At 39.9% G+C, this 25,756-nt stretch overlaps 1 protein-coding gene across 1 annotated transcript in view; it reads right to left on the bottom strand.

Moving 5' to 3' along the window:
• The window catches only part of nol4lb (nucleolar protein 4-like b), a 157,951-nt gene that overhangs the window by 95,933 nt on the left and 36,262 nt on the right, over window positions 1–25,756 (bottom strand). The gene's annotated exons all lie outside the window — the stretch shown is intronic.

The following is a 25,756-nucleotide window of genomic DNA, read 5'->3' as shown; positions in this document are numbered from 1 at the left end:
GGAAACATTCTCCACCATTCAATACAAGGGATTAACAGTTCTTCAAGAATAAGTATGTACCCTTCAAGGCTTCGCGCGAACGATGAAAGTAAACGCTTTTAAAGCGCCCACAACGGACTCAGAGCTGCACTAAGCCGATGCGGTGAGGGCTTGTAAACGCAGAGGGAGGAATGCGCTATTCCGGCTCAAGGCCTCGCTTTTGTGAAGGTGTGACAAGTGTGTGCCTCTCTGTTTCCAGCGAGACGCTGCTTTTTCTTTCTTTCTTTCATCTCGGCCCAGAAAGCGCCTGTACCGCACAATGCCACTGGTCTCCATCCTGTGCACCGGCGGAAGGGTCAGACAGTCAATGCTAAGGTCGTCTGTCAGGCCATTGTGTTGCACTACTCAGTTGCTATGCCTACTCTAACTTTTTGGAAGTTTGTCTGAATTCTGCATTTTTTAGAATAAAGTTTTTCAATTTCGTGGAAGGTTAGTTTGACACTCTGGTCAGTAAAACTTGGGCGAATTTTTGAAAGAAAGTATAATACTTTATAATACTGGCTGAAGTACCAAGTTCTAAAATGATTGTAATTGTTGAGTAAATACAAACATACTCTTAAACAAAAATTAAAATGTAGTTAAGTGATATTTACTGGAGATAAAATAAAATTGTGATAATTACTACTATATACACTTTTAAGGCTGTTTGAATATTAATATATTTTTCTAAAATGTTGGTAAAAGAACATCAAAATGATTGAAAACAAATGACAAAAAAAGACAAAAAAAATATGTGCCAAATATGTGATTTGAACCTTGTGTTGTTTTCTGGCTTTGTTGCTATTATTATGTTGCTCAAAGTCCCTAAACTGCGTAAAAAAGGCTATTAAAAGTTTGCTAAAGTTTGTTTTAAATAAAAAATGTTTTAATTATTGAAATGTATTAACACCTGTGTAACCCCTAATTTAGACTCCCCTCCTGTGTACAGATTCTACAAACAGCTGTACAATCAAATCAATAAAAATAAAACAGGATGAAGGAGTTTATAGGTAAATGTTTCTCGAAAATCTTTTTTCTGATCAGTTTCCCTGTTTTTTTATATCACCATTAAAGTGCCTGAATAAGCCTGAACTGGAGAGAGATGTCTAGGGCTTTTCCACTTTGACGACCTGGAAAAACATCCTACATAGCAAATCCATTTTTTATATTTAAACTTAAACAAAAACTGTTCTCCAAGAAAAACTGTGCACCTCAGTCCAGCACAATATTGTGCAGATATTTCCAGTTACAGCTGATTTAACGCTTTTAATCCCAGAAAAAGGCTCTTATTTACCTTTTAAAAAGCCATTTAAATGCCTGATTAAAGGGCCGAGCTCAGCTCTTGATCAGTCCGGGTGCAAGACATTGCGCAGTTGGGGGCAGGGCTGAGCTTTGTTGCTATTACTATGTTGCTCAAAATCCCTAAACTGTGTAAAAAAAGCTATTAAAAGTTTGCTAAAGTTTGTTTTAAATAAAAATGTTTTAATAATTGAAATGTATTAACACCTGTGTAACCCCTAATTTAGACTTAACTCCCCTCCTGTGAACAGATTCTACAAACAGCTGTACAATCAAATCAATAAAAATAAAAAATATCAGCCTGAACAGGATGAAGGAGTTTATAGGTAAATGTTTCTCGAAAATCTTTTTTTCTGATCAGTTTCCCTGTTTTTTTTTTTATATCACCATTGCCTGAATAAGCCTGAACTGGAGAGAGATGTCTAGGGCTTTTCCACTTTGACGACCTGGAAAAACATCCTACTTAGACAGACATAGCAAATCCATTTTTTATATTTAAACTTAAACATAAACTGTTCTCTAAGTACTTAAGTTTTAATTTACTGAAATTGTCTTTCATTATAAAATTAGGCCCTTGTGCTCAGTAACTTTTTTTTTACATCATAAGTATTAGTTACTATTGGTAACTATACAGAAAACAATGCAAACTAAGTGGGTTATTAATAAGATATACCAGTGAGTTAAAAAAAAAAACTGAAGCAGACTTTAAGAGGTTATGGGAGTTTGGGAGGTTATGGGAGTTATGGGAGCAACTTTACAAGACTGACAAATCATTTACTTGTACTTTTAATACTTGCATATTTTGACAAGAAAGTATTACCAAGTAATTAAGAACTGATCCTCATCCAACGCCAATGTCAGCTTTGATGTTAAAACTTGTTTTTCCACCTACACAACATGGCTTAAATTAGACCATGCTGCTCTAAATACACTAAAGACTTTTATTCAGACTTTCTCGATTCTTGCAGCTCTCATACTGCTGGCATTGGCTTTCCTTTATTTCATAACTTCGGGAGCACCAGATTTCTTCAGGTGGCTTCAAAATAGGGCTACACGATATATCGTTTAAGCATCGTCATTGAGATGTGCGCATGCGCAATAGTCACTTAAGGCAATTAAATCCAACACTTCATGTGGCAATGTTTTGATTCTTGACACAAGAAGTAGATACACAGTGCTGTCTCTGTGTCTGTGAGAGTGACTGGCTGCTGCTGCCCGAGACGCATGAGGGGGAGGGGCAGCGTGATGGAGGGGGCGGGGGAGAAGTAAACACGAGGTAACTGCATGGCCTCCAGCCACACAGTTGGGCACGTGCTTGTAAACGCAAGAGTCTAAAACTGTGCACCTCAGTCCAGCACAATATTGTACAGATATTTCCAGTTACAGCTGATTTACTGCTTTTAATCCAAGAAAAAGCCTCTTATTTACCTTTTAAAAAGCCATTTAAATGCCTGATTAAAGGGCCGAGCTCAGCTCTTGATCAGTCCGGGCACAAGACATTGTGCAATTGGGGGCAGGGCTGGTGACGTCATGGTCCCTGCATGGTTTAATATCACAATATTAAACCATGCAGAGAAGAAAGAACAGAGAAAAAAAGAGAAAAAAAGAACATTTGCAATGTAAAATTTTTCCAATATCCTGCAGCCCTTCTTCAAAATTCTTGTTCTCACATACAAAGACCTTAACAACTTCTACCTCATCTTATCTATCTGATCTCATCCTTCCCTACCAACCCACTGGCCCTTTCAGGTCTTTAGTTTGGCTACTCACTCACTCATTTCATCGTTTTCACCATTAAGAATGAACTAGATTTACTCTTATTCTCAGTCCAGCATTGACTCTGAAGCAGCACTGGAGTCAAACTACTACAACACATCAAACTACTGCTGTACAAAGTGCTCTTCCAGGGTCTGTGGAGCTGATAAGACATGGAGTGAATTTAGAAACCATGATGTTTGATGTTTATCTGCAATATACTCAGATTTTTTGAGTAATAAATGTAAGAATAAGTAAGCAACATCTGAGTTTAATAATGGATGTTATTTAAAACTAGCTTCTCTGTAAGTTTACCACTTTTCGCCAGTGGTTATGATTCTGTACACGGTGTTAGCTTAGGTCAGACTAAGTTTCTTCTGTGAGTCATAAAGAACTTAAATTCAGTGTTCTACCCCTGCCTGGGCGCAGAAAAAGAAAAGAAAAAAGGCTGATAATTTAATGAGGCCCTACGCCAGACTGTAGTGCAACCTGCCTTAGGCAAAGAGTTCAGAAAAGTACCTGAATTGTCATTATTTACACAACTAACAAAAATAGCTGATAAGAAACTGAGCAATATAGCAAATGCCAAAGAATGCAGTGCATCACGTAGCGAATTAAACCATCAATATTTTAATATTTGCATGATTGTGTGTTGGTCAAAAGAATTTAGATGAAAAACTGTGCGTCAACTTCTTAGCCTGATATAGTTTCAGGACCTATACGTATAATATACAGCTCTGAAAAAAAAGAGACCACTTAAAAATAATGAATTCCTTTGATTTGACCAAACTGAAAACCTTTGGAATATAATTAAGAGGAGGATGGATGACCACAAGCCATCAAACCAAGCTGAACTGCTTGAATTTTTGCATCAGGAGTGGCATAAACTTGTCCAAAAGCAGTGTGTAAGACTGGTGGAGGAGAACATGCCAAGATGCATGAAAACTGTGATTAAAAATCAGGGTTATTCCACCAAATATTGATTTCTGAACTCTTAAAACTTTATGAATAATAACTTGTTTTCTTTGCATTATTTGAGGTCTAAAAGCTCTGCATATTTTTTGTTATTTCAGCCATTTCTCATATTGTGCAAATAAATGCTCTAAATGACAATATTTTTATTTGGCATTTGGAAGAAATGTTGTCTGAAGTTTATAGAATAAAACAACAATGTTAATTTTACTCAAACATATACCGTATTTTTCGGACTATAAGGCGCACCGTATTATAAGACGCACTATCAAAGAACGCCTATTTTCTGCTATTTTTCCATACATAGGGCGCATCGCATTATAAGGCGCGTTAAGTGACACTAGAAAGGGTGCCTATATCAAAGTGAACAGGGGTGGCGCCATGTTTCCCTTCCCCCACCGGGGGTGGTCGCTTGCCGGTGGAGCGTCTCAGTATACAAATCTAGCTCTTTCAAAGTCAAACGAGTGCTGGATATTAATCTACACAGATTCCTCTCCTGAAAACTGTTTATTTGGGTGAGTAACGTGCTTCAGTTTATTTACAGTAAGCTTAGATTTCCAGATGTCCACTAAGGCTTGCTGCACCAGCGTTAGCATAGCTATCCGCTAGCACGCTAGCTAGTCACCTAAACTAGTAAAGTTAACCCAAACTTAAACGACAGCGTTACACTGAGTAATCCTGCGTGTTCTGGTAAGACAGTGAGATATTAGCTAGCGATTCGTCCCCCGTAGCTTGTTTTAACACTGTAAACAAGCAGATTACAGGCTGATAAAACTCACCTCTGAGAGAGTTAGCGCTTAGCATCTAGCTAATGCTAGCCAGGCAAAGCAGCACAGACTTACAGGCCGATAACTCACCTCTGAACGGTGAACGCTTAGCGATTAGCATCTAACTCTAATAATACTGCTCCAGCAGTATTAAAAATGCTAAATTTAGAAAATACTGATCTCTGAACAGTGAAAAAGCTAGCTAGCTAAGCGGTTAGCATCTAGCTAATGCTATTGCTGCTCTGCACGGAGTGTGTGTTTACTGCTCCTTACACCTGACGGGTAAAATTTAGATAATACTGATCTCTGAACAGTGAATAAGCTAGCTAATGCTATTTGCTGCTCCAGCCTCGGAGCTGCACGGCTCTGGACTCTGTATAGCACTGAAACTCTGTATAACGCTGCACGGAGTGTGTGTTTACTGCTCCTTACAACCTGACGAGTAAAATTTAGATAATACTGATCTCAGTGAATAAGCTAGCTAGCTTAGCGGTTAGCATCTAGCTAATGCTATTGCTGCTCCAGCCTCGGAGCTGCACGGCTCTGGACTCTGTATAGCACTGAAACTCTCTATAACGCTGCACGGAGTGTGTGTTTACTGCTCCTTACAACCTGACGAGTAAAATCCATACAAAAGGCGCACCGTATTATAAGACGCACTGTCAATTTTTGTGAAAATTAAAAGTTTTTAAGTGCGCCTTATAGTCCGAAAAATACGGTACCTATAAATAGCAAAATCAGAAAAACTGATTCAGAAACTGAAATGGTCTCTTATTTTTTCCCCCAGAGCTGTATTTTTGTTAAAACTTAGTTTGCATGGATGAAAGCAAGCAACTGGCTTATCAAAAACAAAATTTGCAGAAAAGCTTTAACATGCATCTAAAATGCCTATATAGCTTTTTATGGCAATTTTGTGGAAATGAAACCCTGTCAAAAGCGAAATATTCATCTTCTTCCAAACTTAGCATATTTTGCTACTCACTGTTTGTTTGTGTATTGTTGTCAATTGTAATTGTAATCTATATCACAGTCTATATATGTCACAATCTATATAACAGAGTAAAGAAAGATAGCCTACACACTAATATAAAAAAAATTAAGATGAATATTGCTGTGCTTCACTATACAGTATTTCTAAACATGCTTATACATCCCTAATGTGACATTTTAACAAAATTACTTACATATTTTGTACAATTTTCATGTATCTTTATTCCTTTTAAACCCTGGAATTCACTTCCCTCTTTCCATCTAGTCTTTTTAACCAATACATTCCACTTCAGACTGTCCTCCTATACTGTACCTGCACTGCATCGCATGTTCTATTTTCCCCCCACCTATATGGTAAGATTACTGCAGTGCACTGTAAAGCGTCCTTGGGACGGTGAAATGCACTGTACAAATAAAACATTATTTGAAGGCTAATATTGCAATATATTGTCCAACCCTAACCTCCAAAGCAAAGGTCGTGTGGAACTGTCAGCCAGCATTCCTCTATGAATCTGATGAGATGGCAGGCTTATCAGGACCAGAACTGCTCCTCTGCTGTTTGCTGAACCCCAGCTAAGACTAGAATGCCCCTGAATGCGTGATCCCCTCAGCGGCTTGCCATGAGACGCGAGACGTGCTTGTTTGCGCCTTCTCTCGTGCACTGTACGCCAGAAACACTATAGAATACTGTGCTCTTCTTTTCCATCTCAGACACTGCACGACTGCACAGGAATTGTGAAAAGCACGGAGGCTGTGTGGCTGCGCAAAGCAAATCTGCAGCAGAAATGCTAAACAAACAGCCCCTCGCTCCGCTCATCGTCAAAAGGCACAACTGAGCAACAGGCATTTGATCCAGGCTCCAGCTGAGCCGAGACAAACGCAGATATTCTGCCATTGTGTGTCAAGCGTGGATGTGTTTTCCCCGAGTGACTGACACAGCAGTGATGTTTAAAGGCATATGCCTTTGATATATGCTTATATGCTTTTCTCAAACAAACCAAACTCCTCTGATTCACTTGCGCAATCCTAGCCTGGGTAGTTTTACTGGAGACTGACGCATGCAAACAATTGACAAGACGTATAAAATTGATACATGGTGTTTACATGTTTTTTTTATTCCATCCAGACCAAAAATTCAAATTCTACCACACTGTTTTTCCACAAAGAAAGATTCCCTGTGAAGAATAAGACTACAAAAATGGGAAAAAAGTGCTCTTTGAGATGCCTTTGTTTTCTCTTAGAAGAAATCTGCAGTAATGGCTTTGTTCAGGTGGTCAAAAAAAAGCAGAAAAGCAGAAAAGTGGCCCTGCTGCTTCTGACCACTGCCTCCAATGGCTGTTCTCTCAGTGAAAGCTTTGCAACCAATCTGTGTTCTATCTAGGCGACCTCTGCTTTCTAAGCACTGTCCTGTCTGCCTGATCCCATCTAGTCCCATTGTGAGCATGACAATAGCAGCTTTTATCAGTTCCAGCTTTCAGCACTGGAGGACAAACGCGAGCGACCGAGAGCAGCATGCTCACGAAGGTAGAAAACTTTAAAATACCGTATTTTTCGGACTATAAGGCGCACCGTATTATAAGACGCACTATCAAAGAACGCCTATTTTCTGCTATTTTTCCATACATAGGGCGCATCGCATTATAAGGCGCGTTAAGTGACACTAGAAAGGGTGCCTATATCAAAGTGAACAGGGGTGGCGCCATGTTTCCCTTCCCCCACCGGGGGTGGTCTCTTGCCGGTGGAGCGTCTCAGTATACAAATCTAGCTCTTTCAAAGTCAAACGAGTGCTGGATATTAATCTACACAGATTCCTCTCCTGAAAACTGTTTATTTGGGTGAGTAACGTGCTTCAGTTTATTTACAGTAAGCTTAGATTTCCAGATGTCCACTAAGGCTTGCTGCACCAGCGTTAGCATAGCTATCCGCTAGCACGCTAGCTAGTCACCTAAACTAGTAAAGTTAACCCAAACTTAAACGACAGCGTTACACTGAGTAATCCTGCGTGTTCTGGTAAGACAGTGAGATATTAGCTAGCGATTCGTCCCCCGTAGCTTGTTTTAACACTGTAAACAAGCAGATTACAGGCTGATAAAACTCACCTCTGAGAGAGTTAGCGCTTAGCATCTAGCTAATGCTAGCCAGGCAAAGCAGCACAGACTTACAGGCCGATAACTCACCTCTGAACGGTGAACGCTTAGCATCTAACTCTAATAATACTGCTCCAGCAGTATTAAAAGTGCTAAATTTAGAAAATACTGATCTCTGAACAGTGAAAAAGCTAGCTAGCTAAGCGGTTAGCATCTAGCTAATGCTATTGCTGCTCCAGCCTCGGAGCGGCACGGCTCTGCACGGAGTGTGTGTTTACTGCTCCTTACACCTGACGGGTAAAATTTAGATAATACTGATCTCTGAACAGTGAATAAGCTAGCTAATGCTATTTGCTGCTCCAGCCTCGGAGCTGCACGGCTCTGGACTCTGTATAGCACTGAAACTCTGTATAACGCTGCACGGAGTGTGTGTTTACTGCTCCTTACAACCTGACGAGTAAAATCCATACAAAAGGCGCACCGTATTATAAGACGCACTGTCAATTTTTGTGAAAATTAAAAGTTTTTAAGTGCGCCTTATAGTCCGAAAAATACGGTAGTGCTTGGCGAATTACAGTTTTAATGTGATTTTCAAATTGGAGTAATTGCGATTTTACATACTGTAACTTGCAGAGGCATTCCTCTGTTTGTGTATCTGTGTGCCTCCTGACTGCCAGGTCACGGTGGCCACGCCCCTATCCCCAGGGGCGCCGTCACAATACAGATATTTTATCTTTTTAATCTAAAATATCTAAAAATGCTACTAATTTCTAAAGTGTTTATCCGTCTTACCCTGGTTACCGTCGCCTCCCACAGACCAACGCTCGCATATTTACTAAACATTGCGCTCAGTCTGAGGACTGAGCTCGTATCGTAAAAAAGTTCTAGCACTTTTGATACAAACACCCAGTGAGATAAAGAATTTATCTAGCTAGAAAAAAATCCTACAGTTTCTTCAAACTGCAGCATCATTGCTTTCAGGTAAGGATCCGTGATAGACGTACAGGCTTGAAAAAAAAAATTAATCACTGATTCACTCAATGAGTTGACTCAACCTGAAGCGTTTTTTACAGATAAACCTAGTTTTGAAACATTTCTTTGTCATCTGTAGCTTGATTTTAGTAGGGGGGGAATCGATTATAATCAGATTTTTTGTGAAAAAAACTAAGATTATTCTTTTAGACCATAATCAACCAGCACTACTTTAAAGTGTCAGCTTCAGACAGTGAAGCCAGAGAGGAACATGGACCCTAAAATATCTGTATAAGGAAAGATGGATGATATGTTTCAAATCTGACATGAATTTAAGAAACAGATAATCCACTTTAGCAACACTAGAGCAACCACTTAGCTGACCTCAAGCTGAAGAGATGCAAATGGCTGCAACTAGACAATAACTGAATGCTCCACAAGAAAATCAACTAAACAATTTCTGAAAAGAAGAAGACTCTCGTTTTGGACTAACCAAGATGGTGTGGCATGACCTGAAGAGGACTGTGCAAGCAAGCCATCCTACAAATACTGATAAAAAGCTGGGAGGAATGGTCTGAAATTCCTTCTTAACATTTTGCAAACACAGCTACTGGAAATGTTTGATGGAGATGACTTCTGGTAAAAGGTTATTTACTATATAATAGATTCAAGGGTTTACTTATTGTTTGTAGCCTGCATTGTGGAAGTTTTTATTTTATTGTAACTTAAATAATGATTAGAAACAAATGCAGGTATTTACAAATGGTTCACTTATTTTCACACATATGCTGGCTCAAAATTTAAACTGGACAAAATTATTTAAAAGATCACTTTGTTTTATAAACTTCTTTCTACATATCTTCCTAAAACAACAGAATTTGTTAGAACATCTTTTTTAACAATCAAAAGGCCCACTTTTGTCAAATAATAGAAAAAATCTGACAGCATTAAAGTCTCATCATTTACACACACTCAAATATACAGAACTGATAAGATGAAGAGTCTATCCCTTTGCCCACTTTAACTATTTAATGGACAGCACTGCAGCAGATTATGAAGTAGATGACTGACAAAGCCTCATCAGATCATCAGATCACTCTGAACACCCTACAGACGTGCTCTCAGATTACTGCTGATCCCATCACTGTTTATTTTTTTCCTAATCCAGCCAGTCGCAACTGTCTTTCAATGGAATACCACTGACCCCTTTCTTTCCCATCGCAAATGATCCTACAAATAAAGCACAGATTAAATCCCAGTAGGTCACGGCCAGGAACCAGCTGCAGGCTACTACTGGTGAACTGGGAACAAACTGCTTGTGTCACTGGGAATATACAGCTTTGGAAAAATTTAAGAGACCACTTCAGTTTCTGAATCAGTTTATCAGCTTTTGCTTTTTTATAGGAATATATTTGAGCAAAGAAACATTGTTGTTTTATTCTATGAACTACAGACAACATTTCTCCCAAATTCCAAATCAAAAATCCCCAAAATACAAAATCATTTAGAGCATTTATTTGCAGAAATGGCTGAAATAACAAAAAAAAGTTTTCTGACCTCAAATAATGCAAAGAAAACAAGTTCATATTCATAAAGATTTAAGAGTTTAGAAACCAATATTTGGTGGAATAACCCTGTTTTTTAATCACAGTTTTCATACATCTTGGCATGTTCTCCTTCACCAGTCTTACACATTGCTTTTGGATAACTTTATGCCACTCCTGGTGCAAAGCAATTCAAGCAGTTCAGTTTGGTTTGATGGATTGTGATTATCTGTCTTCCTCTTGATTATATTCCAGAGGTTTTTAATTTGGTAAAATCAAAGTAACTTATAATTTTTAAGTGGTGTCTTATGTTTCTTCAAAGCTGTATAGCACGGTGTGTGTATATTAAGAGGCTATGGGCTAAAAAGTGCTATCAGGAGCACTTGTAGGGAAGGTTTGGGGCCTAAGAGTGGCAATCTCACATCTTTCCTATTGGCTCTTGGCACCATCTATTTGCATAATGGGTTTGTGTTCCCAGCATTAACTCACGGTCACTGTGTAGTCTTTTTCCCCAGACTACCATCCTCCCTTATAAGTTTACTCAATATGTATAAATTGTGTTTTTCTGGCCTCAGTGTTGAAGGCTATAGGAACAAGTTACCACTTATTCTGCTAATCAGTGTGGCTTTATGTTGAGTAAATGCTACAAAGACCATTCATCCACTAATACAGAATTATGCCATTAAGGCATAAAAAGTCATGTTATTTGAACAAATTATAACTGACAATACCTTTCATATAAAAATGCCATGATAAGCGTTTAGCATGAATACACGATTTTTATTAAACATAACCAATGTGTAACCAATGCACATACTTTTTTCATGTAAATCCAAAAGACTTTTTCCTCAATGTATAAAGTAACTTTTTGGTAAATGACTATTTAAAGAAGTGCGATGAAATGTGCAATTGAAAAGAACCTAAAATTTGTAAAATTTATGAAATGCATGGAGTTTCTTCACACACAAGTGTACTAACAATGCATTCTTTGAAGAATGGTTCTTCGAGGAAAGGTTTCCATGGCATTGCTCCAAAGAACCCTTTAGCTGCGTTATCTTTATGAGTAAAGGGTGAAAAAGGGTGAGCAATTTCTCCTCTTAGGCAGTCTTGAGAGGGTGTAAGGGTTCCGCTGGCTGAGTCTTGCGCACAGCGCACCGCGGGCAGCGCCAGCCGTGCGCAGAGCAGCCAAGTGAAGCAAGAGGGCAACAGGGAGCCTGTATGTCACATCCCATATTGCCCCCTGGGTCTCGGCCCATACTGCCTGAGAGGAAACGAGCCGTGGAAAGACAGGAAATTACACGGCACTTCGCGGGAATGTGTCTCTTCGGTTAACTTGGTGGGCTCACACGCGCTGGGGAAGGAGCGAGACAGAACATTTAAACAAACAAACAAATGAGGACTGGCTTTCTTTGCCACCAGACCTGCCAAAAAAATTGCTTTGGGAGTTGTGTGTGTGAACACAAAATGCAGCAGCTAGAGAGATAATGAAGAACTCAAGTGGAGCTCAATGTGACCAATTTCAATTTAGACCACTGCCAGTTCGTGCGGCCACAAGGGAAAAAATTAATTGCCCAAAAAAAAAACCTTTGCACCTCTGATGATTAGTATGCTGTGCTGCTCTGAAAAGATCCCGTATCTCTGAGAAATCCCAAATGTGTCTGCTGCAACGCTCCGAACTTGATGGCAGGCGCGGCAGCAATTTGTGGAGAAGAGCGTAGGGTGGTACAGGCCCTTCGAGAGGCTGAGAGAATGGAACGTTCAGTAGAATGCAGATGAAGAAGACAAAGAACAATGAGCGAAGGGACGGACAGAGAGGGTGGAGCAGGGGAGAGGGGAGAGGAAAGAGGGGACAGGGCAGGGGAATGCGAAAAAAAGAGAAAGAAAAACCCACACATGCTGAAAAGAAAGAGAGAGAGCAGAGGGAGAGAGAGACAAAGACGGACACTGAGAGAAAGACTGGGAGAGACAGAGAGACTCTCAGAGAAAAGGTGGTAAAAGCTAAAGTAGATAGATTAGATAGATAGATAAGATAGATAAGATAGATAAGATAGATAGATAGATAGATAGATAGATAGATAGATAGATAGATAGATAGATAGATAGATAGATAGATAGATAGATAGATAGATAGAGGAAAAAGGGGAAGGGGAGAGATAGCGGCTGCCACACAGCTCAGCTCTAGGGACGGATTATGGGTCAGGAAGCCTCCCTCCTGCTGGACAGGCTGGCGCAGGGGTTAGGAAAGTGATTTTATTTTGGAAGGCTTTATCCTCGTGAAGCTCTGGCAGAAGGCAGCGCATGATAAAGAGGGTTTAAAAAGCGTTTAACCCTTCCCTCGCTGAGCTGGACCACGCACTCTTGTACTTGCAGTACTTACTTACACACCAATCTGCAATCAGACAATCGCAGCACAGATAGAAGCGACGTCGGAAAAGGCACGGCTGAAACGGATTAGCGTTCGGTCGTAAGCCCGGAGCGAAGAGAACACATTTTGACAAGCCAGAGTGGAGAAAAGTTACTGTGTGCACAGATAGATAGACGACAGATAGATCAACAGATACGGAGAGTGGGTGTGAGAGAACGAGAGAGCGAGCTAGCAAGAGAAAGAGAGGAGAGACAGAGAGAGCGAGCGAGAGACACTGAGTCAGTGTACTGTTGTTTGACCCACTGCCACACTGCTCTGGATTTGAAGCGCAGCTCTAAACACGTGTCCCAGTCTTCTCTTACTGACTAAAGCAAAAGAACCCAACTTACTCTTGTTCAAATTATGCTTAAACTAGATTTTTGCAAAAGTATCTTACAGAATAGACCACCAGAAATGTGGTATGTACACAATAGACTACACTTAACAAGTGTACATTCCCATTTACACCAGTAATTTCATGTGATTTCAAAGATTCTGGATTTTATGCTGTTTGTGTAAATTATTACTAGTGTTTTAGTTGTACTAGTAGAAGTTTCAATGGTCAAGTGGGCTTAGTGAGTAGCTTAAATGTTTTTCGGACATTCTCCTGAAGTGTTTTTTTGCGTGATCAAATTTATATCCATTTTAAAACTAGGCATAAGTGTGTGCATACGTCTTCTCTAAATTTGAGCACTGGTTTCAACTCTAATTTAAAGAACATAGAACATGCATCTATGCAATGCACAATCCAGAAAGGTTCCTGTTTGAAACACACACTAAATGCACTCTGAACCAGCTATAAAACACACCCAGGCCTTTGTACCTCTCATATTTAGGTGAGGCACACAATATAAACTCGAGGTAGTAAAGTGTTCTGTCCCACCCTTTAAAAAAAAAAAAGATTTCCTTGAGCATTCTTTGATAGAAGCAATGGTTCTGCCCACTACACTCAAATCACTGGAATTATAAAAATGATCCTCTGCCTTGTCTATACTGTAAAAGCATAGGTAAATGGATACTACAAACATTCTGAAAGTACTTATACAAAGTACCAACTATGGAGTGTTTCACTTTAGGGCCCTTTCTCACCTATCCAGATGGAGGTTTTTGTCTCCCATCCATCACTATTTTTTTTTTTTCTAAAACACTTGTTCAGTGTGGTCAACTGCATATTTGAAATCTTTGATTTCACAACATGTTTTGACTGCATGTAAAATGCTCCCTATTAAATTAAGTAGACAGTGCATGTGACTCCAACATGTACATGCAGATATCACAATTTTAGATTCTGACATATAAGCCAATCTAAAGAGTGTTATATTACAAATGTATAATGCTTTGTTTAGATCTAGATATGTAAACTCATTTTCATGCAAAGTACGTTACTTAGGAAGTAGTGTGCAATTTGAGATCAAACCTCTGAGTATTCTTCCTCTTTAAGAGGAAACTTTTTATGAGGTACTATCGCTACATACAGGGTATGTAGTGAATGCTCATGCAGACATTTTCAATTTGTTTTAATAAATATCTGGATAAATGTGGATTAGGTCTTAGTTACACTGCTACTGTAAAATAGCCTTTTATTTAACATAAAAATATAGGAGAGCATTTTAAGGCGTTCATTTAAAGAACCATGTCATTCAGCAAAGAAGGTTCTTATCTATCTAAAAAAAACACACTGCTTTTCCTTCATTCAGCAAATTTGCCAGTGTTGATTTAACAGTTACTGTATTCATTTAACACAAAGAGTCTCAAATGTTCTGTGCAGACTTCTTAAAGAGGATCTCACAGCTTGTAAGAGAGTGAACATCCCACTGTAAAAATAAGACCAGATAAATAGATAGCTTCAGCAGATAACCTGCTGTAACTATCCACACACCATACACAGCAGGAGAGGCCAAACTTTAGCTCTTGTTGAGCAAAGGTAGCTTAGCTAATTAGCTGGGCAGCATGTGCTAAATCATGAGGATTCTGTTGAGGCAGAGATTAAGCGTGAAATATTAAGGGAAATACAAATCCTATGATTAAATTTCCCTGCATGAATGTAAGCTGGGCTTACCCATTGGCCATGCTAAGGCTAATATGGGAAACTCATTTCAAGTAGTGTTTAGCCCTATCCGGACGAGATTAGTTTCTCAGGGGGATGCCTGTGAAAAATATTTTACACGTTTACTAAGTGATAAAACCCTTGCAGGTGGACCAGTGAGTTTTTTGGCTTTCTCGGTCACATGACATTGCATTCAGTAGCTCCTCTTTTTCCACTCGCTGTTGTGTTTACGTGTATCTCCAGGGAAACGTGTGCCCAAAGTGTAATTGCGGTGCGTAGCAGTGGAAAAATAGCTATTTTATTCAATGCAAGGTGACAAAACACAGAGATGTAAGTTCAGTGAAAAACAGTAGATAATTCAGCCTGTAATTTTCTCAGAGGATGTCTGAGAAAAACACGTACATGGTTGTTCCGGACGGAAATAAAATCACAGAGGACAAACATATTGTTTGTAATTTGTTGTAATTGTTTAATTCATGCAAACATCTAAACAAACATAAGAAAAAAAAACACATTAATAGCTAACTACCATCCAAACTGTCACGATGAAAACAGTTGGATCAAACGCATTCTGGAATGATGAGGATGATCAGAATGATCAATAACTGTGGATAGGCACCATGCATGTTAATGCGAGGCATGCATGCTAAAGCTGGTCTGCAAAGGTGTCGCTCTCGTGCATGACCAATGCGGCTCAGCAACAATCATAAGTGCTGCACGCGCTTTCTACGGGGGAGAAAAAAGCCCACCAATAACACACACACACACACACACACACACACATACACACACATACATATATACACATATACACATCCCTACCTACCTAACTATCACAGGTTGTATCTTCACCACCAGCACGCGCACACTATAACCCACCTCTATCTGTCAACACCAGCCACTGGGCTGATGAACACACGACTGCTCGCTCGCTCGCGCACGGAGTGAGTGGCACGCGGACGCCGCGGTCAGTTCTGACCCTCCTGTCGTCGCGGGACGTTAAACGCCCATTTAACGCGAACCCTGACCGCTGTACCCGTCCAGAATCACACAGCGCGTAAACACGGGCCGGAGCGAGCGCTTACCTTCCCTTCAGCTGCTGTTTTTCAGGAATATCCGCCCTTTTCCCCCCTCTCTCACTCAGGGCTGGTCGCTCCTCCTGCGCGAGCCTCTGCTGCTTTAATATTTCAGCGCAGATCCAGCGAGAGCAGCGGGAGCGGCGCGCGCGACTCTCACACACTGCCCACCGCGCACAACTGAGGAGGGGCGGGGCGCGCGGCCGGTGACGTCACGCCGCGTGCTCCAGACCTTCAGAGTTTACAGTGAGTCAGTGTTTAGAGTTGAGTCAATCTCTCTCTCTCTTTCTTTTTCACTCTCTCTCTCTTTTGTGGCCCCCGTGTTCTCCCACTCTCTCTTATGTGAATGTCTATCTCTTTCACTGTCTCTCTCTCACACAATTCATGTTTTTTGAATGCATCTTCCATCCCTCTCTCGCTCTTTCTTGTCCCATGTTATCCCCCTCTCACTTTCCGTTTTAGTCTCTCTTTCTTTCCCTCTCTTTTTTTGTGGCCCATGTTCTCTCACTCTGTCTTATGTGAATGCATCTCTCTCTCTCTCTCTCTCTCTCTCTCTCTCTCTCTCTCTCTCTCTCTCACCTTCTCTTTCTCACTGTTCAAGTAAGTATCTCTTTCTTTCTCTCCCTCTCTCAATCTTTTTCTCTCATGTCCTATGTTCTCCCTAGGGTTGCAACGGTATGAGATTTTCACGGTATGATAACCGTCTCGGAAAATACCGCGGTATCACGCTTATCACGGTATCACAGTTTGTTACATATATTATTAAACTGACCCTTAAAGAAATTACAACAAAGTTTTTTTGTTCAATTAACTATTTATTGTAGAAACTACACCATCAGGTGAAGGAAACCATGTTTTTCCACTACTCCTAAGGGCATTAAGAGTGTATATATATATAAAAAAAGTTGGTATATAACCAGATACTGCAGAAAGAGGGGATTTATTTCTGACATGATCCTCACAATAGAGATTTCTATTTTAAGGCTTTCACACCTTAAAACCTTCAACATATGAAAAACAGGCACGTCAGAATTTGAAAATTAACGCATGTAAATGAATGGCGTCTTTCACATCCAGTCCGGCCAGGACCTTTACACGGACACGTGAATCCATCGTAGCACGCACTTCACGCCTGTACCTGCGTGCCCAAATTTCGGATAACTCAGCGCTTTTGCGGGCGCTTACCGCATGGGTTGTGCACGACTACAAAGAAGTTTTATTTAGGTTATTTAGGTAAAATTATAAACTGAACACATACTTTGCGCTGCACAGCGGGGTGGTGTTCTCGGAGATGGGAGAACAGGTTTGATGTATTTCCTCCTTTAGCTGTGACTACGGCCACATTGATTACAAGCTTGTTGATTACAAGATTACAAGTCTGTTTTCAGGCTGTTTGAATGAGCGAAATATGATCAGAATTATGTTAATTAACACTAACATAGAAGCATAGAACTATTATTTAATAAAAATGATTTTTAAGAACAGCTAAACACAGTGCGGAGAAGTTCACGTGCGAGAGAGAGAGACACACAGAGAGAGAGAGATTTGCGTGTTCTGATGTGAGCTACTCACAGGTAAAGGTTCTCTTTTATCTCCTCGTGCTCATTTTAGTCCAATTCATAATTCTGCAGTTTCTCAGTGTTTTCTGTCGTGTTTTGCGGCTAGCGCGAGCGCTTACAACTAACACCGCGGACCGCGAGGTGCAGCCGCGCTGCCGCTGTTATGCCGAATCCGACTCCCTGCTCAATCCGACTCCCGCTTCGCGGACAGAATCGGCACAACACCTCCCGCTGTAGAACTGCGGGAGTGAAAACAGCGCTTATAAATAAGTTAGTTAAGTTTCACTTTCAGTTTTCGTTATTTGGTTCGTTTTCATTAACAATAATAATTGGTTACTTAGCATTAACATTGTGACTATCACACCAGAGCTTTATTTAAAAATAAAATATATAATTAAAAAACAGATGCCTACATCTCAGACTATTTTCTGGAGCCCAACCCGACCCGGCCCGAGGAATGTGGTGGGAAATCTCGGCCCGAACGGACCCGATTTCGGGTCGGTCCTCGGGTCAGGTCTGGTTCGGGCAGAGAATCTAAGCTCTAGTCTGATGCACTTTCTGCCGTTCTCACCACTGTGTGCTGAGTAGCTGAAGCGGAGCAGAGTTGCGCATGCGCGGGTGACTTTCTCCGCTGGCTTGCGTTTTACCGGTAATAAGCAAACACACACGGTATGATAACCGTGCATTTTAATACCATGGTATACCGTGAAACCGGTTACCGCTGCAACCCTAGTTCTCCCACTTTGTCACTCTCTCTCTCTCTCTCTCTCTCATGTTTCCCCTCTCGCTCTTTTATCCCTCTGTCACTGTCTGCATAAGTCTCTCTATCTCTTCTATCCCTCTCATTCTCTCTTTTCTTTCTCTATCTTTCTTTTCTCCCTCCTTTATTTTTATTATTCAAATAATCATTGAATTATTCTCTTTCGCTCCCTTCCAGTCACTTTATCTCTCTTTCCACTTTGAATTTGTTCTTTTTCTCTTCTTTGACATTCTCTTCTTTACTTTTCTCTTTATTTTTTCTGTTCCTCACTTTATCTCTCCCTCCTCCAACCCTTTCTCATTCTTGAATTTAACATACTCCTGTCCTTTTCTCTCTTTCTTTCTCACTTTATCTCTCTCTCCTCTTTGAATTGGTCTCCCTTCTCCATCCTGGTCTCTCTTCCTCTTCCGGCTCTCTCACTTTGTTTCTCGGGTTGTTGAATGAGTCTCTCTCGCTTCTCTGTCTCTCTTCTCCTCTTTGCAGTATTGGTTTCAACTACTTAAAGTATAAAAGCAAAAGTAATACGGGCTTTTGTACTCACTCATGTGTATGTGTGTGTTAAAAGCAAATTGCCAAATTCCATCTATTGTGCTCAGCCCTGGTGAGCTGAAAAAAACTTTTATTATTTAAGCTAACTTATTAAGTTTTGCAGCGTAAAAGGGATGCAAACTATATTCTATTATTCACTGTTATCACAGGAGTAGACATCAGAGGATGAGCTGCACATGGCAAAACTATTTCTTTTATGCAGCTACAAAGCCTGCCTACAGACAGTGCTGGATGCATTTCTGACTTAGAACTCCTCTCAGCCAGTGCCAATTACTGTGTGCATAACATAGTTCAACACACACAGACATTCACACACGGAATAGGAAAGTACCTAAACCCTAACTCAGATTACACAAAAAAATATAACAAAAAATGTCCATCACACACTGTGAATACATGCATAATGTAAATGTATAATATGTAATCTCAATAAAGTGTGGTCTATCTATTAATTATGTAATAATATAAGTACAAAAAAATAAGAAACTAACGCATCCTGTCTCATTACCTGATAAAAGAGAGTCCCCAAATACAGCCACTTTTCTATCTGGCTAAATGAATCGCTTGGAAAATCTGCCACCTACAGGCCAAACAGAACATCACAGCTTTGATCAAATCAAAAATATTCAAAACATTAAATCTGTGAAAGCCTTAAACTGTCACTGTTTACTTTTCCATCTTTGCATCACATTCTCAGGGACATTATAGGATCCTGAACCAATTACATCTTGGGACCTCTAGCATGCAATTATCCCTCATCTTTCATCATGTAAGAGAAAAAACAATATCTATATCTGTAATTGTATTAATCATAACATCTGCATTGAAAATTAAGTACACTTCCATCTCTTATTTATATATTAGGGTATATCACTATATATTGCCTCTGCATAATTATCACAATTTGACTTAAATGAGCTTTTTGCTGCTTGATAAAAAAGGACCTTTTACTGCACTTTTAATGACATTTCTATTTTACTCTATATTAGATGCACAGAGAACATTATTAATATCATGACATGGATTAATGATTTCTGGTAAAAGTTGTTAAAAATACTGTATTTTTTTAAATATTAGAATATACAGCTCTGGGAAAAGAATAGAAGCCCACTTCAGTTTCTGAATCAGTTTCTCTGATTTTGCTATTTATACGTTTATGTTTGAGTAAAATAAACATTGTAGTTTTATTCTATAAACTACGGACAACATTTCTCCCAAATTCCAAATAAAAATATTGTCATTTACAGCATTTATTTGCAGAAAATTTGAAATGGCTGAAATAATAAAAAAAGATGCAAAGCTTTCAGACCTCAAATAATGCAAACAAAACAAGTTCATATTCATAAAAGTTCAGAAATCAATATTTGGTGGAATAACCCTGGTTTTTAATCACAGTTTTCATGTATCTTTGCATGTTCTCCTCCACCAGTCTTACACACTGCTTTTGGATAACTTCATGCCACTCCTGGTGCAAAAAGTCAAGCATTTCAGCTTGGTTTGATGCCTTGTGATCATCCATCTTACTCTTGATTTTATTTCAGATGTTTTCAATTCTGTAAAATCAAAGAAACTAATTTTTTCCAGAGCTGTAGATCACAGAGAATAAAACTATTGTATTTTAAATGTTTAATTTCAAAGAATGTTTTTAAAGAATGTTGTATTTTAAAGAGTTTAACAATGTAACGACTGTCAATCCCGGGTGCAGGTTTTATTAAAACACTATAAGGGAAAACCTTCATTAACCAACAATTAATATAAAAAAATGAGGTGAACAAAATTATAATATTTTCAAAATATACTGAAAATGTTATCTAATGTTGTGCATCAACACAGTATTCCCAGTTTTTTTACTGTTCTTAGTCCAGCATGGACACTGAGGTGTTTAAAAACTCCAGCAGCACTGCTGGGTGTGATCCTCTTGTACCAGAACAACACATTCTATCACACTGATCACCATCTTGTCAATGAATTAGGGCCACTGCAGTGCTCAAAATCACCCCCACCCAAATAATACTTGCTCTGTTGTATGGTCCTGTAGGATCCTGCTCATTGAAGAACAGGGTTATAATTCTAATGAAGTTGCCCGTCACCATATACCTCTCAGATATTCTACTCACTTTTCTGCTTTGTCTATTTCACAAATCCTATAAGCAGCAAGCCCGGAGAAAAAGCTCTGTAAAGCTGCTTTAAAAATAACAGTTTTTTGTAGAAAAAACTGCTAACAAAGTCTTCTTTTTCTTTTCAAAAATCAGACCATAGGATAAAAAGCTCTTACTTCAGGCATACCACTGCATCCTCTGCTGCTGCATCACTTTAACCAGACGGTCTCTATATCTGAACACATCTGTAATACCAGCCACAGAAATGAAATTATTTTTCTATGTCACCTGCAAAACATATGGTGAGCAGATTAGAAACTGTCAGTTTTTATTAAAAGAAGCCCTCTCTTTCTTTTCATACTGAATAAATACCAACATACTGATTAAAATGTCATGGCTCAAAATAAACCTGACACGGGAAATTAGTTCTGATCACTTTCAAACTTTCCTGACAGCACACACACACACAAACAGCCAGCCAGTTAATTGAACAAATGTCAGCGCGAGCTAGTACTACATCTAATTTTCTCTCTATTTCCTCATTTTCACTTTTTACCCCCCTCTTTCCTCTCTCTCTCTCAGCTCGTTCAGTGTCTTATCTGTGGCCTTGCTATGAACTCCAATTATTACTAGGCCCGGTCCCATCACCAGATTCTGCTCATTTCTTACCAAAAAAAAAAGAAGAGTGAGAGCACGAGGGAAAGAAAGAGAGAGAGAAAGAGAAGAGAATGAAATGAGTTTCCTTAGGAGGAGATACAGTAAATGGGAAAAGAGGCCATAAATGAAAATGAACAACCCCTCCCCACTTTAATTCCCTTCATACCCACCCCACCACCACCACCACACACACACAAACTCCCGTTAGCAGCCGGTGCCTGGAGTCTGGAGGAAGGATGCTGCTAATTTCCTCCCTTATTGAATTGCGCTGGACGCACACGTCCTGCAATGCCATCCAGCCTCTGTGAGCACATCCTCCTCGCTTCTATTCTTTCTCCCCTCACATCGAGTTGGCCTTCCATTTCTGCGCGTTTACTCTTCACCTTCCTCTGCTTTCTCTGAATATTTCTAGCTGTGCTTTTCTCTCTCTTCCTCTTTTAACCTACCTGATCCTATCTGTCCAATTAAGCGCTCCCAGTTCAAGTACTTTTCTTGGAGCGTTCATCTGCCCTGGCTGCTCCAACCCCCCCACCACCACCTCCTTTCTGGTCTCCTCTCAAGGACAGGAGCTTTGTCTCCATTCCTGTCTGTTCCTGAAATACATCTATGCCTCGCATACTGTACATACGCGTGTGCTTGCCCATTCATTCGCTATAGAGAACAGTTTAAAAGAATATCCAGCACTTCTCAACCAATCTAGCAATATGGCTGGATACCAGGCAACATAAGCTGTACACTAGAGATACAAAAATATCACTCCTTTCCTTCTATACCTGATCCATGGGTATCTGCCAATTAAGAGTTCTGATACCAGTTGTATCTAAGTTTATCTATTTGAAAAGTATCTATGAATCCTGATGTTTATGTCATTTCACTTTTTTTTATTAAACTTAATAAGAAATTTAATGAAGCTTGAAAAATGCCACTAGTGGAATACCTAGATGCTTTTATACAAGCAAACTTTCAAACTTTGTCTGGTATGTCCATATTGTTGCATTACGTTTTTAAGCAAGTCTGGAAACACTGTACCACCACCTCCTTTCTGGCCTCCTCTCAAGGACAGGAGCTCTGTCGCAATTCCTGTCTGAAATGCATACTATACATACGCATGTGCTCGCCTATTCATTCACTATAGAGAACAGTTTAAAAGAAAAATTCAGCATTTCTCAACCTAGAAATATGGCCGAATACCAGGCACCAAAAGCTGTACACTAGGGATACAGAAATATCACTTATTCACTCAAAACCTGATTAATGGGTCTCTGACAATCAAGTTCTGAAACCAGCTGTATCTAACTTGAACTATTTGAAATATATCTATGAATCCTGATGTTGTCCTGATGTATATTTCACTTTTTGCCTTTATTTCACATTTTATTAAACTTAATAAGAAATTTAATAAGGATTGAAAAATGCTACTGGTGGAATATCTAGGTGCTTTTAGACAAGCGAACATTTAAAGTTTCTCCCTGGTTTTTAAGCACATCTGGAAACACTGGTCTTACACATTACACAGCATGCACTTCAGCTGCTGCTCACCTCAAGCATAAAATAATAAATATATGGTAAATATATAACACGGACATGCCAAAAGTAATGGAGGAGCAGTATATAAATCGATAGTAAATGCTGCCACAGAAAATAGCCAGGGAACGCCCACACCAGATGGACGGAACATTCTATTTCTGAAGTTTTTCTGTATGCATTTAAAAGTTCCCGATCCACAGTGTCACATATATACTGGAAATACATCATATAAGGCATTACCACCCACAGTGAACAGTGCAGTGGGCGGTAATGATCCTGACCGGCAGCGTCTGACTAGAATTGTCACTATAAACAAAGAAGTGACTCAGTGCATGAAGCCTCACACACATATCTAATGAGTCAGTGCAGCAGCATTGTTTAGCGTTCATGTGAAATGGCAAAAGTCATGGGACACAATTTCTAGTTCTTACAGCAATTTCTATTCAAAATGTGCTGAACTTTATTTAATTAAAAAGCTAAAACTAAATTAGTGAAATTCACGTGCCTTTACTTTGTCCAATTGTGACTTGGAAGCAAAATGAAGGGAACACAGAGCCAACTATGCAACTTGGCAGCTTATACCCCCCAAAAACTGACATGTCCATTAATTATTTATATTTATAATTGTGATATTGATTTGAATTGATCGAGTTAATATTGGACAACACTAGGTCAAAATTAATTTAGTATTTTTTACATGTTTTTACTTAAAAACAAAAGATAATCAAGAAATTGTTTATGTACGCAATATAATGACTACTATAATAGTCATGTAGAAACATTATGTTTTACAGGAGTGCTCCAGAATTTTACATAAATTTTTACACCCAGAACAAAAGAGAGCACAAAGAAAATGTGGCATTCGTTGTCGTGTTAGAGCCTATGACCAGCAATTACAATTCTAATTTAGATCTGACTGATTTAGAGTGTAAAATAAACATGGCACTCTAGAGTGGGAGGAATCTGGTGGGTGTGTGCATGCGCGCGTGTGTGTGTGTGTATGTAAATGCATGTATAGGAATGGTGTTGTGTAGCTGTCAGGTTAGTTTGGCGTCCTGCCGTAAATTGGCACGCCACTGCTTTCCTCACACCTCAGCTAATTAGCCTGCTGCTCAGAGAGCTGGTTAATTAGAAAAGAGCTAACCCTGATTCTCTCTCAGGTTATCAAACCACACATACACACACACACACACACGCTTAGCCACCCACACACATCTGACTGACAGGTTTAGGAGATTTCATGCCACTGTACAGAAGTGGAGGATGGTTGAAGAAAGTTCAGTAGCAGAAGGAGCTAAACATAAACGTGGCAAAAAGAAGCGAGCAGCAATTAGCAATTAAAGCACCTCTCTTTAGTTGCAGCGAAGAGTGTGGTCATTTGTTCTTGAACTCTCCCACAAAAGGACAACCAGGAAGACGCAGCTTTAACATGATAACAAGACTGCACCGGTTCAATAGAAAATTACAACCAGGTAGAAAACACTTGTTTACGCAGGATTGTTTGCTAAGGAAAATAACATAAAATGTAAATGTAATGAGCCGTTATTAAAATACACCAGAGTACATGACCACTCACATACGATCAAACGACACATGTCAAGCATATACCTGGGATTTAGTGCTAGAAACCATTAAAAAGGACTAAAATAAGCTTGGGAGCATCAGAAATGCACTTGGAGCAATGGAAGACGGAAGTGATTCATTCAATGAGATATGATTTCTTTACATCAAGTGGACAGCTGAGTATGTGTGCATTGTTGAAGAAAGTGAAGAAAGTGTGTGGGAGCGCTGGTGGAAAAAAGTATGTGGGAGCACTGTTGGACAGAAGACAGGCTGGTGGTGGAAGTATGAAGGTGCTTTGATGAACAGAAGTATAGAGGAACACCAGTGGACCGAGGACAAGCTAATGGAGGAAATGTGAGGAAGCACTGCCGGACAGAAGAGAGAGTGGTGGTGTAAGTACGAAGAGGAACACCAGTGGAACAAGGGCAAGCTGATGGGGGAAGTGTGAGGAAGCACTGCTGGACACAAGAGAAGCTGGTGAAGGAAGTGTACACTAAGGAAATGCTGGTGAAAAGAAGGGAAGCTAGTGGAAGAAGTGTGTGGGAGCACTGGTGCAGGAATCACGCAGAAGAAATGGCCGATAAGCGACAAGTTGGTGTAGGAAGTGTGAGGGAATACTAGTGGACACAAGAGAAGCTGGTGAAGGAAGTGTACGCTAAGGAAATGCTGGTGAAAAGAAAGGAAGCTAGTAAAGAAAGTGTGTGGGAGCACCGGTGGACAGAAGACAGGCTGGTGGTGGAAGTATGAAGGTGCTTTGATGAGCAGAAGTATAGAGGACCACCAGTGGACCAAGGACAAGCTGATGGAGGAAACGTAAGGAAGCACTGCTGGACAGAAGAGAAGGTGGTGAGGAAGTATACGCTAAGGAAATGCTGGTGACATGAAGGGTAACTAGTGGAAGAAGTGTGTGGGAGCACTGGTGGAGGGAGCATGCAGAAGCTATGGCCGATATGCGACAAGTTGATGCAGGAAGTGTGAGGGAGCGCTGGTTGACACAAGAGAAGCTGGTAAAGGAAGTGTACGCTTAGGAAATGCTGGTGACATGAAGGGAAGCTAGTGGAAGAAGTGTGTGAAAGCACTGGTGGACAGAATACAGGCGGGTGGTGGAGGT

This window comes from Astyanax mexicanus, chromosome 13 (genome assembly GCF_023375975.1).
Source record: "Astyanax mexicanus isolate ESR-SI-001 chromosome 13, AstMex3_surface, whole genome shotgun sequence".
Taxonomy (NCBI): Eukaryota; Metazoa; Chordata; class Actinopteri; order Characiformes; family Acestrorhamphidae; genus Astyanax; species Astyanax mexicanus.
This window is presented reverse-complemented; position numbering and strand designations above follow the sequence as displayed.